This window comes from Myotis myotis, unplaced genomic scaffold (assembly GCF_014108235.1).
Source record: "Myotis myotis isolate mMyoMyo1 unplaced genomic scaffold, mMyoMyo1.p scaffold_m19_p_9, whole genome shotgun sequence".
Classification (NCBI taxonomy): domain Eukaryota; kingdom Metazoa; phylum Chordata; class Mammalia; order Chiroptera; family Vespertilionidae; genus Myotis; species Myotis myotis.
Window position 1 is genome coordinate 83,495,306 of NW_023416401.1, and position 17,900 is coordinate 83,513,205.

General features: G+C 53.7%; 1 pseudogene; it reads right to left on the bottom strand.

Annotated features, from left to right (window-relative positions):
- Nucleotides 1-714: 714 nt before the first annotated feature.
- LOC118662498 lies at nucleotides 715-1,279 on the bottom strand (annotated as a pseudogene).
- Between the last annotated feature and the right edge of the window lie 16,621 nt (nucleotides 1,280-17,900).

Consider the following 17,900-nt stretch of genomic DNA (forward strand, 5'->3'; position numbering starts at 1 on the left):
CCCTTTCCTGGCTGAAAGGTAGACAGCAGCTGAGAACGTTCTGGACTTCCACATGTCTAAAGGCAGAAAGTGAGATAGGCACAGGTGTGTGAGAAGCAGAACTGTGAGGTCGACAGGCAGGCCTCGGACATACTGCAGGTTCCGATCCGGACCACCCCAGTTAAATGAGTATTGCAATGAAGTGAGTCGTAATCTTTTTGCTGGTACAGGGTCTTGCCTTTAATTTTTTAAAAATGCACCATCTGTCCGGCCTCTGTGGCTCAGTGGTTGAGCGTCGACCCATGAACCAAGAGGTCACCGGTTAGATTCCTGGTCAGGGCACATGCTGCAGTTGTGATCCCCAGTAGGGGGCGTACGGGAGGCAGTCAGTCAATGCTGTTTCTCCCTTCCTTCCTTCCTTCCTTCCTTCCTTCCTTCCTTCCTTCCTTCCTTCCTTCCTCCCTTCCTTCTTTCCTTCCTTCCTTCCTTCCTTCCTTCCTTCCTTCCTTCCTTCTTTTATCTTTCTTTCTTTTTCTTTTCTTTTTTTTTGACAGACAACTGTTTAGTTTTTATTTCATAATCATAAACTTAACTGCAATCCAGCTAGACTGGGAAGGGGGTAAGGAAATTATGGAACCCAATGAACTGTGGCAAGAGCACAGAGATGATGGAACATTCCAAGCAAATCGGGGTGAAGGGGTGCTCCCCTGAGCTACCGAAGGAATGGTCTGGTGGTTAAGATAAAACACAAGTCAAATTTATTAGAGTTGCCCACAGTCAGCAATGGTGGTCTTCTTGCTGGTCTTGCCATTCCTGGACCCAGAGCGCTCCATGGCTGTCACAATATCCAGGCCTTCGGTCACCTGGCCGAAGACCACATGCTTGCCACCCACCCACTCGGGCTTGGCAGCGCCGATGAGAAACTGGGCACCGTTTGTGTTTGCTCCAGCATTGGCCGTGGGCAGGCGCCAGGACCTGTATGTTTCAGGATGAAGTTCTCGTCCTCAAATTCCTCCCATAGATGGACTCGCCGCCTGTGCCATGATGGCGTGTGAAGCAACCACCCTGGCACATGAATCCCGGAATAATTCTGTGAAAGCAGGAACCTTCGTAACCAAAGCCTTTCTCCCCAGTGCTCCGAGCACGGAAGTTTTCTGCTGTCTTTGGAACTTCGTCTGCAAACAGCTCGGAGGAGACGCGGCCCGAGGGCTCGCCGTCAATGGGGATGTCGAAGAACACGGTGGGGTTCACCGTGGCTGATCACAGGTGGCTCCGGGGCGGCGGCGGCTGCAAAGCCCATGATGTTTCTTTCTTATGGATGTTTCTGTCTCTCTATCCTTCCCCCTTACTCTCTCTCTAAAAATCAATAAAAAATGTATTTTTAAAAATAAATAAAGCAAGCAACATCTGTGGAGCACAAAAAAGCAAAGTGCAATAGAGGGAGGTTTGCCCGTGCTGATCTATCCATCACCGTGAGCCCTTACCGAGCACCTGCCTGTGGCAGGCATGACGCACTGAATCCTCGCAGCAACCCCATGATTATCACTGTACAGAGAAGGAAATTGTAGCACAGGGAGGTATGTAGCTTGCCCCAGGTTGCACAGCCAGTAAGTGGCAGAGGTGGGAACTGAACCCCAGCCACCTGGCTCTAGAGCCTTACCCACTAGGCTACACTGCCTGGCATGTGTCATCTCAATTGCTCTGAGAAGCTCCCCATCAAATATCTACTCGTGTACTGGTTTATTTCATGCACCTGGCTCTGGCTGAGTGGCAGGGACGGGGTGGGGACATTAGAAGACATGGAAGGGCCTTGCTTCTACTTGGTAGACAAGGCCACCATGCCAAGGGAGCAGCAGTGAATGACAGCAGCTGCAGGAACTGTCCCCCGGACCACAAATGCTCGAGACAACACAGAGGGTGGTTGGGGGGCTGGTGAGCTGTGACTCTATTCTCCCAGCTCCCTCAGCCAGGCACCATTCTTGACTCTGTCCTCCCCTCCCACTGCCACATTTTCCCTCCTAAAAATCTCTTGACTCCAGCCCTCTCTTCCTCCCTGCATGACCAGCCCTGCCAGGGCACCCCCACATCTCCCTCCTGGGAACTCCACACTTCCTCCTCACTGCTCTCTCAGCTTGTCTCCTACGCACCCCCAATAAGTCCACTCTGCCCTTCATGGTCTTTCCTAAATTTTAAATCTAATGGGGACATCCAATCATGTCATTCCCTCTGCTTAACACCCTCCATTGGGATAAAGTCCACATTCCCATATGTGGCCTACAAAGACCTATCAAATCTACCCAGCCTCGCCGCTCACCTCTTACACCCTTGAACTCCATGATCCTGCCCTCTAGAAATACTCAGAGCCCCCAGAATCTGTGTCCTTCCTCAGTGCTGGGCCTTCCCCCAGGCTGCTCTCTCTCTCCTCCCATTCCCTCTCTTCTCTCTTGACTTGGGTGAATCCACTGGCTCTGTTGGATAGTGCATCTTTGAGGAAGTCTCAGTTTCCCCATCTGTAAAATGGACTTACACCTATCTCTTGGGGAGACATGAGGATCAGATGACGTTGTGGCCAATAAAACACTATGCAGTGCTTGGTATACAGTAAGCACTCAATAATGGTACCAAAAATGACGATCAGCTTGCCTCTACATACAGATGTCATGCAAGTGCCCAGATCAAGCCAAGATACCTCTTCAGAGGTTCCCCATCCCCCTTAGATAAAACACAAACACCGTGGTTGTCACAGCTGGCCTCCAAGAGGGGCCCAGGGCGCCTGCCCACTTGTGAAGTCCCCTCCCACTCTGTGCAACACTAGCCTATTGCCTAAACGTGCGACTTCTGAGGCTGCTTCCTTGCTTTCTTGGATCACTCGCTCTGGGGGCAGCCAGCCGCCCTGTTGTGAGGATGCTCAAGCAGCCCTTTGGAGGGGGCCACATGGGAAGGAACGGAGGCTTCCCGCCAAGTCTTCAGATGAGGCAGCCACATCACCCAGTTAGGGTGCTTCTGACCCGCAGAAACTGTGATGAACACACACTGTTCCCTTAGGCCACTACGTGCGCAGGGAACAGCAGCTAATACAGTGGCTCCAAGACCCGGCCTTGCCCGCCTGTCCAACCCCATCCCCCTCCCTCTCCCGTTTGCTCTCCCACTCCAGCCTCACTACCCTTCCTTGTCCTGCACCCACCTCGTGGCCTGTGAGCTTCTTCCCTCCCCCTTTGTCCCACAATCTCTCACGATTGGCTTCTTTCATCCCCCGGACCTCAGTTTCAGTGTCATCTTCAGAAAGTGTTCTTGAATGACCCTCATCTCCAAAACACGCGTCGCTGCCCTAAACCTGGACCTCACCCTGCAAATCTCTGTGCATTTCCGTGTGACATGTAACACCACAGATAAATCATCGGTGCATTGGGTATTACATGTCTCCCCTGCCTCCCAGCTAACATCTCGATTCCAGAGGAGAGGAAGGCAGTTTTAGTCCCTCTGTGTCCTCGGCACCTAGGACGACACCTGGCATACGGTTGGACCTCAAAAAGGTTCATTGGGCGAATAACAGGCCATGAAATTGTCTCATCTGCTTATTTACTTGGCTCTGACTCATCTCCCCACTAGACTAGGAAAATGGGGCATGCCTGTCTTCCCCGGGGTTTGGAATGATGTCTGGAACTGGTGGGTACTCAGTAAATAATCCTATCGAATGTCGACTGAGTGCTGACTGCGTGAGAGGCTCTCTCCCGAGCCCTGCGCATGTTCTAACACATCTTACTTATCCTCACAGCAACTCTGTGGGGTGAAGACGACTGTGACCCCCATTTCGCAGGTGAGGAAACTGAGGCACAGAGAGGGACCTGAGTTACCAAACAGTAAGCGGCAGACAGAGCGGGAACTGGGACAGTGGCAGCCCGGCTCCGGAGCCAGGCTCCTAGGCAGGCAGCGCGGTGTGGCCGCCTCCTCCCTCCACCGGCGGCCCAGGACCCTCACCCCGTCGCGCGGCCCAGGAGGCGGCCGAGATGCCCAGCTGGGCCTGGCCGGGCAGAAGGAGCGGGCGGCGGCTGGGCAGCTGGAGAGGCTTTCCCCATTTCCAGGGGACGGAAAGGTTCACCTCATCGGGAAAGAACGCCCCGTTCCGTGGTCGTGGCAGGGAGCGAGGTGTCTCCCCGGCCTGGTTCATGTCGAAATACATTGTCTTGCTTTTAATAGCCTCCTCAATCAGCTCTTGGAGCTTCTCATGACTGTCTGTTCCCAAAATAATACCCGGCACTGCTTTTTCCAGCTCAGAAGTGCTGAATCTTGCTACCTCCCCATCCGCGCTGGCGGCCACCAAGCCCTAGTCATCCAGGGTCCCCCCGGCCGGAACGTGACCCAACAGGGAGGTTCCCCAGGCATTTGGAGAGAACCCCCGACCTCCCTTGCCAGCTGATGGGGCTGCTGACAGCAAGTTTCCAGAGAGCCTGGCCTCGGGGCTGCCTGTGCTGCCCCGCCTGCGCTGCGGAGGGGATGTGACCTAGGCCAGCGGCAGCCCTCAGCCCTCGGATTGCCCCGGGCCCTCCGAGACGGGGAAGATTTTCCTAGAAGCTGGAGTGCTGACGTGGAGCGAGAGGGAATTGGCTTTTGGCTCTCAACGCTGCAATCGGCTTGGCTTGCCTCTCTCCTTCTGTGTGCAGAAGGGAAAGGAAAGGGGGGAGGGGAGGGGAGGTTTATCTCTTTTGCATTCTTCTGAGAGCCAAGCCTAAAACGTTCAGGCTTTCATTTGTTTAAAAAAAAAATATCTGGGGTGAGTAAAACTAGAATTTTTTCTCCTCGTATTTTAAAAATCAACTGGGCTATCTTGTTGCTTTGTTTATTCATTCAACAAACACTGCCAAGTACCTGCAATATTCTAGGCCTGGGGTGCAGCCGTGAGTAATAAAGATGATGCACTGCCCTTGCAGAGGTATGTGCCGAGAAAACCAACGTGGAGCAAGGAGGGAGAAAGGACCAGGGGAAGAGCTGGCTTTAGCTGGTGGTCAGGAAACTGGCCTGGGGTGGGGTGTCCCTCAGCCGGCCTGCACCCTCTCGCAATCTGGGACTGCTGGCTCTTAACCACTCGCCTACCTGCCTGCCTGATTGCCCCTAACCACTCTGTTTGCCTGATGTTTGCACATGCTGTTTGCACATGCGAATTTCGTGGAACAGGCCTCTAGTTAATAATAATAGTTGCTAAAATGCATTGTGTGTTTATGCGTTGCCCTGTTACAAGTGTTTGACATGTATTCATTCAACAATCCTCATAACCTTTCAAAGAAGTGCAAATATTCTCCTTTTACAAAGATAACAAAAGCGGTTCAATGACATGTCCTAGGTCACCTGGTAGAAGAGCCTGGAATCAAACCCTTAAAGAGACAGGACATACTCCCTACTTCCCCTTCTCTCCTTCCTGCTGAAATGGGGACGTGTTGGTTGGAGCACAAGCAGCCACTTTGGGCCATGAGGTTAATGAAGACCAGTTCCCTGAAGACACCAATTAATGAACACACCGCTTCACTGGAGAGGTGGCGCTGAGCAGCACTGAATGAGGTCTGAATCTGGCTATGCAGATAGCAGGGGGAACGCATTGAAAACAGAGGGAACGGCATGTGCAAAGGCCCCGAGGAAGTAACCTCTATGGTAGTGAGCCCGCTGTCACTGGAAATACTCATTCCTTTATGCATTGGACAAGTTTTCTGGGCACCTGGCAGAAGGGTTAGGGGCAATCAGGGGTTAGGGGCAGGCAGAGGGGTTAGGGGTGACCAGGCAGGCAGGCAGAGTGGTTAGGGGTGATCAGGCAGGCAGAGGGGTTAGGGGTGATCAGGCAGGCAGAGGGGTTAGGGGTGATCAGGCAGGCAAGCAGAATGGTTAGGGGCAATTAGGCAGGCAGGTAGGCGAGTGGTTAAGAGGCAGCAGTCCCAGATTGCAAGAGGGTACAGGCCGGCTGAGGGACACCCTGCCCCATGCACAGATTTCGTGGAACAGGCCTTGTGTGTTTATGCATTGCCCTGTTACAAGTGTTTGACATGTATTCATTCAATAATCCTCATAACCTTTCAAAGAAGTGCAAATATTTTCCCTTTACAAAGATAACAAAAGAGGTTCAATGACTTGTCCTAGGTCACCTGGTAGAAGAGCCTGGAATCAAACCCTTAAAGAGACAGGACATACTCCCTACTTCCCCTTCTCTCCTTCCTGCTGAAATGGGGACGTGTTGGTTGGAGCACAAGCAGCCACTTTGGGCCATGAGGTTAATGAAGACAAAGCTGCCGGATAAAAGGAGCTCAGGTCCCTAAGGGTCATGGGGGCTCCATATCAACCCTGACCCCTTGATCTCCCACCCAGGCCTTCGGTAAGAGAAGAATAAAGAGCTAACCTGTTTAAGCTATTGCTATTTAGGGATCTTTAGCACAACAGCTAAACCTGTGTCCTCACCAATATGGATCTTATTTTAAACGTGTGAAGACCTCAGGTGCAGAGACATTGAGTAGAATGATCAGATATGCACTTGAGAAAGATAGCCAGCCATGAGAGGGGTCAAGGTTCGGACTCCAGAGCCAGCTGGCCTGGACACAGCTCCCAGCTCCGCCTCTCCCTAACTGTGCGATCGGAGGCCAGTTCCTTAACCTCTCTGCCTCTCGGTTTCCTCACCTACAAAATGGTGAGGAAATAGTGACCGATGGGAGAGCTGTTTTGAGGAGTTAGCACATGTCAGGGCTTAAAATAGCACCTGGCACATATAAGGGAGTTTTGGGCACAGAGAGGGCTGCTGTCGGGGACACCTCACCTGAGCATTGGGTCCTGATGGAGAGCACTTTGGAGGCTCCCCCTCCCAACAGGCTCTGGCAGGGCCCTGGGAGCGCAGAGAGAGGCCTTCATTTGCCAGCAGAGGAAACGGTCCCTGAGGGAGAACAGCCGAACGGGCGGTAACCACCGGGAAAGGTCGCTGGGCCGGGGGCTGTACAGAGTGGGGTGCAGGCCAGACCACGGTGCAGAAAGCCACCTCAGCACCATCCAGCCCAGGAAGGCGAGCCTGGGAGCCCGCGTGGCAACAGGGCAGGCCCTGCTGCGCGGCCCTTTCCCCCCGCGGGCGCCTAGAAGATAAGAAACCCGGCTTCCGGAGGATCTGCTCCGAGCCGACCCGCTGGCTCCTCCGGGCTTGTCAAAATATTTCTTTGTGGAGCCATCCCTGTTTTTCCATGAATAAAAGTATTTTTGGGCTCTTGGCAACAGTAAGTGTGTTACAAAAGAGGCCTGCCTCCCAAGGGAAGCAGCTCCTCCCGCCGGGCCATGCGCTCTGAGCCCCGATCGGGGCCTGGGGAGCAGGCTCTGGGTGCCCACCTCCGCTGGGGAGACACGCGAGAGGGCAGTGCCACTGCTGTTAGGGTCCCCGGCCTGTCCTAGCACAAGACATGCCCCGTCCATCCTCCCTCTAGTCCAGCGGTTCTCAACCTGTGGGTCGCGACCCCTTTGGCGGTCGAACGACCCTTTCACAGGGGTCGCCTAAGACCATCCTGCAGATCAGATATTTACATGACGATTCATAACAGTAGCAACATTACAGTTATGAAGTCGCAACGAAAATAATTTTATGGTTGGGGGTCACCACCACATGAGGAAGTGTATTAAAGGGCCGCGGCATTAGGAAGGTTGAGAACCACTGCCTAGTCAGTCAGTCAGTCGGTCAACACGCATCTGTTGGGGACCTGCTTGGGCCCAGCACCACGCGGACAGAAAAGACCATCTTGGCCTAGAGGAGCTCAGGCTTCGCAGGGCGACCGACGTGGAAGCAGGTCGTCCAGCAGGGGCCATGGCGATGTCTTCCTGGGGTTGAGGGAGGACAGAGTGGAGAGGGGTGAAGGCTGTGGGCTCTGGGCCCTAGTTCAGCCCATGGGACCTTGCGGCCAGGGGCTCAACCCTCAGGGAGTCAGTTTCCTCGTCTGCAAAATGGGGACACAATGGGAGTCATATAAGGAACAGGCTCGGAAGAGAACACTGTACAGTGCAGAAGTGTGAACTAGTAAAAGTTGTTAACACAGTAGATATTTGTTCCTCCCCCACACGGGCCTCTCCTCGGGGCCCCTTGAGCGCCCTCGCCCTCACGCATGGCGCTGGCTTCCCTCGGAGTGAGCAAGTGAGTGAAGAGAGAGAACCAGGCAGAACCAGAGGCCGTGACTGGCCGCGGAAGTCACTGCTGTGACTTCCCTCACTCCCTTTCAGAAGACTTCCCGAGTCCAGTCTACATTCAAGGGCAAAGGAATTGGGCCCCACCGTTGCCTTTTGAAGGGCAGTGTGTCAGAGAACTCACAAATCCAGTTTAAAATCACGAGTGACCAACTAGGCTCTCTGAGCAGGCCAGAGGGCCTCAGACCAGCTTCCCCAGACCAAAGGAGAACAGGCGGGAGTCCACTCACGCGAAATGCTGATCAGTCCAAACCCATCTGGCTGACGGCAATGAGACCAATCGCCTGCGTGAGGATGGGCGGTCAAGTGCAAAAGGCAGTGGAGAGGTTCTGTGTTTTGACTGGGCTGGTGGTCAAAACTGACTGAGCTGTGCACTTCAAATGTGCATTTCATTATATGTAAATTATAACGTAGCGAAGTTGACTTTAGAAAATACCAGCTTGCTGACTCAGGGTACTCACTGTTCCTACAGCTTCTTTGGTTTAGGTCAGGGGTTGACACACTATTACCAAATCTGGCCCATTACCTGTTTTTTATAAATAAAGCTTTATTGGAACGCAGCCATGCACATTTGTTTATGGAGTGTCTAAGGTTATTTTCATGATAAAATGACAGTAGTACAATCGAGTTGCAATAGAGGCCATACGGCCTGCAAAGCTGAACGGATCTACTACCAGGCCCTTTATAAAGTTTGTTGATCCCAGCTCTAGAGGAAAACTAAGAGCTTCATACTACTGTTACTCATTTTCAGGGCTAATGGGCCCAAATTCTCTTTTTTTTTTTTTTTTTTACCCCAAAACTGTTGCAGCCCCAACTCACATGTACGCATGGCAGTTTCTCCCAGCAGCAGGCCGATGAGGGAAGATCCAAGTCCTCTGGACAGTTCCTGGCTTTTCCCCATTTGGGAACCATTTGACATTTCTTTAGAACGCTTTCTGCAGCCCACCCTTTAGCATCTGGAAGCCTGAACTGGTGAACAAGAAGATGGCCCTCAAACGGAGGCCGGCCCCACGGAACAGGAGTTGGTGGAATTTCTGTCACTTGCAACACTGGCTTCCTAAGTCTGGAAATGCTGTCCCAGCTGCTGAGAGCAGCCACCTCACTGCCATGAAGAAAGACAAGGGCAAACCAAGGGAAAGGCAGCGAAGTGGAGCCAGCACCTTGATCGTGCCATTCCTGAAACCCACCTTACCACCGAAGCATGTGGCAATGAGATGATGCACTGCCTTAAGGTTTAAGCCAGTTTGAGTCAGTTTTGCATGACGTGCAGCCAAGTGTCCCAAGTGACACACTCCGGTTTCTTGTGTGTAACACAGAGATGATCCCACTCAAACGGCAGCTGTGAGGACTAGAGACCAGCTATGCCGATTCCAGCCCAGAGCGAGCAGCCCCAGTGGGGACTCCGCAGACGGTTCCCTTCCTTTCTCTGGCTTTTCTTCCCACCCTCACGGCCCCATGAGCGCAGGCTGGGGGCCATGTCATTTTCAGTCGTGCCAGGTAGGATGGAACCCTCCATGTGGAGAGGTCACTGGTCCCTCAGGTGAAATCAAGAGTGACACTGGGAGGGCAGTCCAGGGGACAAGAGCGGGGACTCCCCCAGCCCCGGGGTAGTGAGGAGGCCCGCACCACACACCCCTTCCCCACCCTGTCTAGCCATGGGGAGGGGCTCCATCCCAGTTCACAGCTAGCTCATGTGGCGACGAGGTGGCGGGCTTGTGGTGAGTTGCTGCGAACGGACAGAAACGGTGGGGCCTGGAAGCAGAATCTGAAAGCAGTTTCTCTTCAGAATCTTCTTTCCTGCCTCCTGATAAGCATCTTGACTCGCAGCAGCAGAGCGGTAAAATGGGTGACACCAAAGAGAATGACCGCGAGGCATTTCTTTCCAGTCCTCAGTGGAGCGTCACACGGTGTTTGTCATAAATCTGCGTGTCCCCTCGTCCAGACACTGTCGTCGCCAGGGAGCGCTGACCCTGCTGCCTGCCCGCCCGTGGACGCGCCATGTAGACACGTGAAACTGTGGCTCACCGAACACAGGAGTGGAGAAGCACGTGGCCACGCACTGAAAACCCGATTAGACGAGCGAGGTGAGCGTCCTGAGCAAGGACCCTGAGCGTAACTCAGCCGAATGCTCTTTGCTACCAAGTGCCACTGGTATTCCCGGTGCCGGAGACCAGACTCTCCAAAGACCAGTGACCCCGAGGGTCTCGGGATTGAAAGAGAAATGTTATCCTGCGCTTCATAAGCCACTGGGGAAAATGCAACCCACGCTTCTTAATCCCTTCCCATTTCCGCAAAACAGTCACGGGGGTGCCAAGTACCGCGTAGGAAGAGTGGTCAGTAATTGGTGATAACTGCATGGTGCCGGGGGGCTGCTGGAAATTCCAGGGGACCACTTTGTACATCATATGATTATCGAACCACTGTGCTGTACGCCTGAAACTCACACAAAATAATACTGAATATAAACAGTGATTGAAGGAAAACAATTCTAAACTAAATTTTAAAAAATGCAATTGGGTTGTCACAAATGTTATATATTGAAATAATAAAACGTCTCTGGCCCTTGCCGGTTTGGTTCAGTGGATAAGGCAGTGGTCGGCAAACTGTGGCTCGTGAGCCACATGCGGCTCTTTGGCCCCTTGAGTGTGGCTCTTCCACAAAATACCGACTTCTGCGCATGGGCCACGAAGTTTCAATCGCACTGTACGTGCGCTCTCGCACGTGGTATTTTGTGGAAGAGCCACACTCAAGGGGCCAAAGAGCCGCATTTGGCTCGAGAGCCGCAGTTTGCCAACCACTGGGATGGAGCATTGGCCTGAAGACTGAAAGGACCCGGGTTCAATTCCAGTCAAGGGCACATGCCCAGGTTGTGGGCTTGATCCCCATTGGGGGGCATGCAGGAGGCAGCCGATCAATGATTCTCTCATCATTGATGTTTCTATCTCTCTTTCCTTCTCCCTTCCTCTCTGATTAAAAAAAAATAATAATAATAAATTTTTTTAAGTTATCTATTAAATAAATAAATAAATAAATAAATAAATAAATAAATAAAAATAAAATGTCTTGCCCTTACCAGTTTGGCTCAGTGGCTAGAGCGTCGGCCTGCAGACTGAAGGGTCCCAGGTTCGATTCTGGTCAAGGGCATGTACCTTGATTGTGGGCACATCTCCAGTAGGGAGTGTACAGGAGGCAGCTGATCGATGTTTCTCTCTCATCAGTGTTTCTAATTCTCTATCCTTCTCCTTCTCCCTTCCTCTCTGTAAAAAAATCAATAAAATATATATTTTTTAAAAATGTCTGTATACAATGAAAGAGGGGAAAGGAGAAGGAACAGGAGCAGGAGAGGAAGAAGGACAAAGAGAAAGACAGGGAGAAAGAAAGAAAGAAAGAGAGAAAGGAAGAAAGAAAGAAAGGAAGAAAGAAAGAAAGAAAGAAAGAAAGAAAGAAAGAAAGAAAGAGAAAGAAAGAAAGAGACTGAGGGGGGGGGTGTCATGTGATCAAGGCCTAAGCCAATCAGCACATGGAATTCCCCTGACCTCAGTGATGGTTCAGGGATGAGCACGTGGCCAGGTTAGGGCCAGTGCTACACAGCTGGGCTGTGGGCAGACGGCTCTCCCGCTGGCAGGGAAGGGGGAGGGATGTGGCCGCGGCAGGAGGGGCAAGCTGGGGTCGAGTTGGTGGGGCAATAGCAGAGCCCAGAGAGTGAGAGGGAACCCTTGATGTTTGAACCCCTGGATCCAAATGAGCCTGTAGTCCCCCCGGGATTCTCGATAATAAACTCTGCCTATTTACTTAGGCCCGTCTGTAAGGTTGCAGAGGGCGTGGGTTGAATCTGCATTTCAGATAGACTGAGTAAGTTCTTAGCATAAGTGTGTCCCAAACATTGCACAGAACCTATTTATGCTAAACTGAAACCCAAATTTAACTGGTTGTCCTGTGTTCTAACTGGCAACCCTACCCATTTGGGCCAGGTTTCGGGTCATTGGAACCCAGGGGTGTCTTCACTGATGCCCAGCCCCAGCCCCTTCCCTCAGGGCAGAGAGGTACCCTGGCCTGCCGTCTGCACGGACCAGCCCATGGCCACAGCGGGAATTCGCGGTCACTCCATCGCCCTCCTCTGGACCGGGACGTCTCCATTAGCAAGGACCCCACCACGGTGGAGACCCACCGCCACCCCCATTTGGAAATTACTCTCTCGCAAAGGCGTCATTCCAGCAGGCAGGAGAGACGTCCTCCTTCTACAGATGAGTAAACTGAGGCTCGGAGGCCTGGCCGCGCACCTAGTGAGCGGTGGGGCGAGTTTAAGAACAAGGCCAGGCTCTCGGAATCCCACTTCCGAGCAGGAGGGACTGGGCAGCCGCTGCCCCCGAGGCTCCTCTGGGGGAAGCCCTGTCCCCACCCCTGGGTAAGGCCGGAGGCCCGGGAGGGGGCGTCGCTGCGCTGGGAGCAGCAGAAAGCCCAGCGGGCCGGTCCCTGCGGGGCGGCAAGGGCCTGGCACCGGGAAAGGGGATGGACATTGGATGGTCGTCCCCAGCCCTCCGGGACCAGAGGAAGCCGTGGGGCGTGGGGGGCAAGGCCTCTCCCAGGCTCCTCTCCTCCAGGGCGCCTCACTTTCCACTTCGGTTTGCCTTCTTTCTTTCTCCTCCTCCTTCTCTCTGTTGTTACCACTTAAGGAAATAAATAAATAAAGCAAACCAACAAAGCAAACATCTGGAAAGCTTTGTGGAAAATGGACCCACCCTCCCCAGAGTCAGAGCACGGCCGCCCATGGGATTTGCAACTGGCCCCCAAATGCTCTCCGAGGAGAGACGCCGGCCCCTCTGTTCTCCTCCCAAAGCCCTGTCTTCGCCTGGGGTCGCGTCCTTCCACACTCACCCCCACCTCCGGGGGTGGCTCCCGGCTCCCGGCCCTGACTGGGGGAGTGCCCGGCAGGCTCCTGGGCTCCCTGCCTTACGCCCAGCATAATCCCGTCCCACCCCACCAGGGTCCCTGCCGCTGGGTCTCTTTGCCACCCTGGCAGCCACTGCCCGTCTCAGACGGACGTCCCATTCCTCCTGACCCGCCACAAGCCTCTTCTCCACCCCACCCCCCACCTCTTCTCCTTCCACGCCAACCAGCCCTCTCCCTCCACCACTGCCAAAGGTATCTTCTCAAAGGACAGTGATATTGCCGAAACCGGTTTGGCTCAGTGGATAGAGCGTCGGCCTGCGGACTGAAAGGTCCCAGGTTCGATTCCAGTCAAGGGCATGTATCTGGGTTGCGGGCACATCCCCAGTGGGAGGTGTGCAGGAGGCAGCTGATCGATGTTTCTCTCTCATCAATGTTTCTAACTCTCTATCTCTCTCCCTTCCTCTCTGTAAAAAATCAATAAAATATATTAAAAAAAAAAAGGACAGTGATAAGATCAGGGCCCTGCTCAACAGCCCGCTGTGGCTCCCACCGCCTCCTGAAACAAATACCAGGCTGCCGTGGTGGCAAACCTTGCCGTGGATGTCTGCTGTTTGGTTTTCCAGCACCTTTTCTCTTCCTTTGCTAACTCCACTCTCGTTTTTCTTAGGGGCAGGAGGGGAGGGCTGCCCTCAGGGCCAACAGGAGGTTGTGTGACCCAGACTGGGCCAATGCACGTGCTACCTTCTCCTCAACACAGGAGTCACAGGAGCTGGTCAGGGTTGGCCACATGAGCCAGGTCTGGCTGCATCTCTCTCTCTCTCTCTCTCTCTCTCTCTCTCTCTCTCTCTCTCTCTCTCTCGCTGCTAATGGCTATGTCTATCTTCCCACCACAAGGGAGAGCAAACTCAGGGGAAAGCAGAGCTGTGAGATCAAGAGACCAGTGGTCTCTAACGTATTGTTAAGCCCCTGGATACAGCTGTGCCTGAAGCCAGGCACACCCCCTCACTACATCCCTCTGTTTTTTAGGACTGAACTGGTTTGACACGAGTTTCTGTCTCTGACAACACAACAGTATGGTTCCGACTTCCTCTTCTGCTGTCCTAGTTTCCCGCACGTCTGTGCTTCTAGGAAATGGCCTCTTGAGCCGTTAGCAGAACACACCCCACACTCCGGCCCCTGTGCCTTCAGTCCTGCTGTTCCCTTGACCTAAAATGCCCCTTCCCATCGCTGCCTACCAAAATGCAGCTTCTCCTCGAGGTGTTTCCCCACAGGGCTCCCTCCACGAGAATGCCCTCATTGTCGTTGCCTTGCTTCCTGTCCCTCAGATTCGTGTACGCCCCTCCTATCCCTTCTCAGAGACAAGGATGCCCTTAACAAGGAGGCATCCTTATTGGTGCCCCCTGAGCACAGCGTGTGGCACGGAACCGGAGCTCGGTAAAGGAGCTTTGCCTTGCTGTCCACCTGGAGAGGCACCAAGGACACACTCGCCTGAAGCCTTGATGTTGTGACAGATGAGCCTGCCTGGCGTCCGTCGCTCCACCTTTCCTCTCAGCACCCCGCTTTTCCTTTGGGGAACCACTCCATCTCCATTCGCGTACTTGTGGCTCACACAGAGTTCACCCCACCTCTCAATAGCAGGGGACCCAGACCAGCCAGCCAGGGCTCCCCACAGTCCCACCACAGGGACTGTCTCCGTGCTGGGCTTGTGGCCCGCCACGGGGACTCAACAAGAAGCAGACATAACGCACAACAGAGCCTGGAGGTAGGGCAGGTGTCTGACGGCGTTTCCTCCCTGGCCAGCCCTGCCTGAAGCCAGCGCACTCTACACTTTTTAGGTAGATGAGCCGGTAAATTCCCAACTCTTCGGGCTTCTGTCACCCACACTCATGAGTCTCAGCTGATACAGCTTCCAAGTCTTTCCCTCGATCGTTAAGCCTAACCCAGAACACAAGGGGTCCATAAATATTTACTCGTTCGCTAACGGAGTCCAGGGCATGCTCTCTGCCCTCTCCCTCAGTGCACCTTCCCCACTGTTCATCTAGCTAAGACCCACCCATCCTGCAGTCTCATCTCCACCGTGACTCCCATAAGACCTTTCTTAATTCTCCAGAAAAAACTAGGCCTCCGCTGGGCTTCCCAAAGCCCCAGACACGTCCTTCATGGCACTTCTCACAGTTGGCGATTGCCTAATTGTTGGTGAAACGAGTCATTCTACGTCCGTCTCCCCCCAAAACTACAAACTCCACCAACTCAGACATTGTCTCATTTGCCACTGAATTCTCAGGGCTCGGCACGGAGCCTGGCACACGGTCGGGCTCAGCAAATGGCCACCGGATTACTAAACGCATCGACACCACTCAGAAACCAATGAAAAGAACATGGCCCCGTGGTTCCCAGCGTGAGCAAAGGTGGTGGGACCACAGCTGCGATGAGTACCTGGTCCCTTGAAGCAGACTCCAGGGAGAGCCAGGCCTGCGGAGGCGGGAGGAGAACTCGCCTCTTTGTGTGCACAAGCCCACGGGGGTCCTAGCATCAGAGCGCCATCAGAAAGCCCAACACAATTTGCGATTCATTACGGGAGACCCAGCCACGCCCTGAAGCAAACGTCAAATTTCACACATTTAATGAACTCCATACTTGAAATATGTGGCCTGTAAAGCCTGATTTACACTGCTGTTAAAATCCTTGGTGCCTGAAAAGGAATGTGAAAAGTATGTATTTGTGCTTAAAGAGGGGGCTCTTTTTTTTTTTTAGACGTTAATTCACTCCAAGGCTTATAAACGTTCCCTAAAGCATTATTTCAATCGCAATATTTCTTTCAGCACCTCTCATTTAGTTACCGACTTTTGAGAAAAGTGGCTGTGTTCGGTCACACACCAGGGGAGGCGCCACCATGGAACTGTCAGCTCTCCGGCAGGTGAGCGGAGCTGACAGCCGGGCTCGGACAGCCCCCAGCAGGCGGCGCGGCCGGCCGGCCTGGCCCTAATGAAAACTGCCTTAAGTCAACAACGTGCGGCCGCCGTGCCTGGCAACATGAATTTTATTTTAGTTATTTTTTTTCAGTTCAGCCACAACTCTCATTCATTGGGTGCTCCCACCTGGCGTTTCTTTCCTCCCCAGGGTGGCAGACGGCTCTCGTCTCAGGAAGGTTTAGTATCCGGGGAGACTGAGCTCCTGACGGGGGGACAGATGTCCTCTCTCGGAGGTGCCCCCTGGAGCAGTGGCAACACAACCAGCTTTCACGGACACCTTCTGGACCGAAAAGGACACCTCGACCCCATGTTTAAGCCTTCCTGGCTCGGAGAAGTCTGTCCGACAGAGCCCACGATTTCTGTTTGTTTTTTTGTTTTTGTTTTTGTTTTAATTTCTTTATTGATTAAGTTATTACATATGTGTCCTTATCCCCACATTACCCCCCATTCCCCCCACTCATGCCCTCATCCCCCTGTTCCTCAGAGGGAAGGTAGGGGAGGGTGGGGGTAAGAGGGAGAGGTCAACCAAAGGACTTATATGCACGCATACAGGCCTCACCAACGGACACAGAGCCCATGATTTCTGAGGGAAAGCCTGGCAGGCCACTCTGGAGTCAGCCGACTGCCGGCCCCTCGCCCTGGCTTCAGGCAGAGCATGGGTCAGATCTGATTGGTCGTTATCTACGTATTCCCCTCTCCAGTGATTGGCTTCGGAGTGGGTGTGTAGCCCAGTACCGGCCAATGAGATGTAGGAGAGGCTTCCCGGAGACGCTGTCAAAGCTGATGGAAAGCGATGGCCTAGAGAAGAGCCCGCCCTGGTTTCTCTGAAGTTCCACCGGAGATGCTGCGTCGCCCAGGCGGGGAGCTCAGAGCCTTCACCTGACAGAAGCTGGACAGGCGGTGCCTGGAGCAGGGAGCCCAGTGGCGAAGCCAGCATCACTACGGTGGTGGGCAAGTGTCACTCTTTGACCACAAAGCAGCCATTCAACCTTTCTTCTTGGGAACACAAACACGGTCTCTCTAGAGGTTCACCTCTTCCCCACGGCAGACAGTCTGGAGGAAGTCGGTCAACATACCCTGACGTGTGACCCCAACTGGGCTCATGCGATTCTCCCCCAGGACACTGACTCTCCAGTGATGCGAGGTGGGGAGGGGGGCGGGGGGAGGGGGGAGAGCAGGGATGATACAGCTGGAGGAGATAAAACAAACTGCAGGGACCTCCCCGGAGGTGGACTGGCTCCTGCTAAGTGCATCCCCAGCGGGTCCTGGCTCTTGTCCGGCCCAAGCTGAAGTTCTAGTCTGCGAGCCACTCCGCACCCTGGCAATCGATTCCCTCTCCCTCTTCCTTGGCTTAATGGTGCCAAGAAAAGTTGTGTGCAGCCCCAGAGCTGTAACTGAGACAGAACAGCGCCCTCCAGGCACTTCCCACACACACACACACACACACACACACACGCACACACACACGCACACACACACAGACATACCCACTTCACAGACGAGGCGCTTCAGGCTCAGAGGGTGCTACTTGCCCAGCATGTCGTGGTTACTGGGTTGCCAGGTCTGGAATGGACGTGCGTTTTGCTCTCCTTATCTGTGAGATGAGTTTAATTCCACGTGCCCCACGTGGTGACAGTGAGGACGCAGCCTGATAATCCAGGTGGAAGGGACTGCGACCCAGCCTCCACCCCCCATTTGGAAGCCACGTGGCTCTCCGAAGTCTCTGTCCTTGAGAGTCACTTCCTGGGCTCGGGAGGGATTCTCTCAGGAATCGAGAGAGTTCCTCTGGGCTGGTCCAGCTACCAAAAGCCTCAGCCCTGGACTTGGAGAAGGAACTCGGTCATACCTGGGCGATGTGGTCTGGCTGCAGGA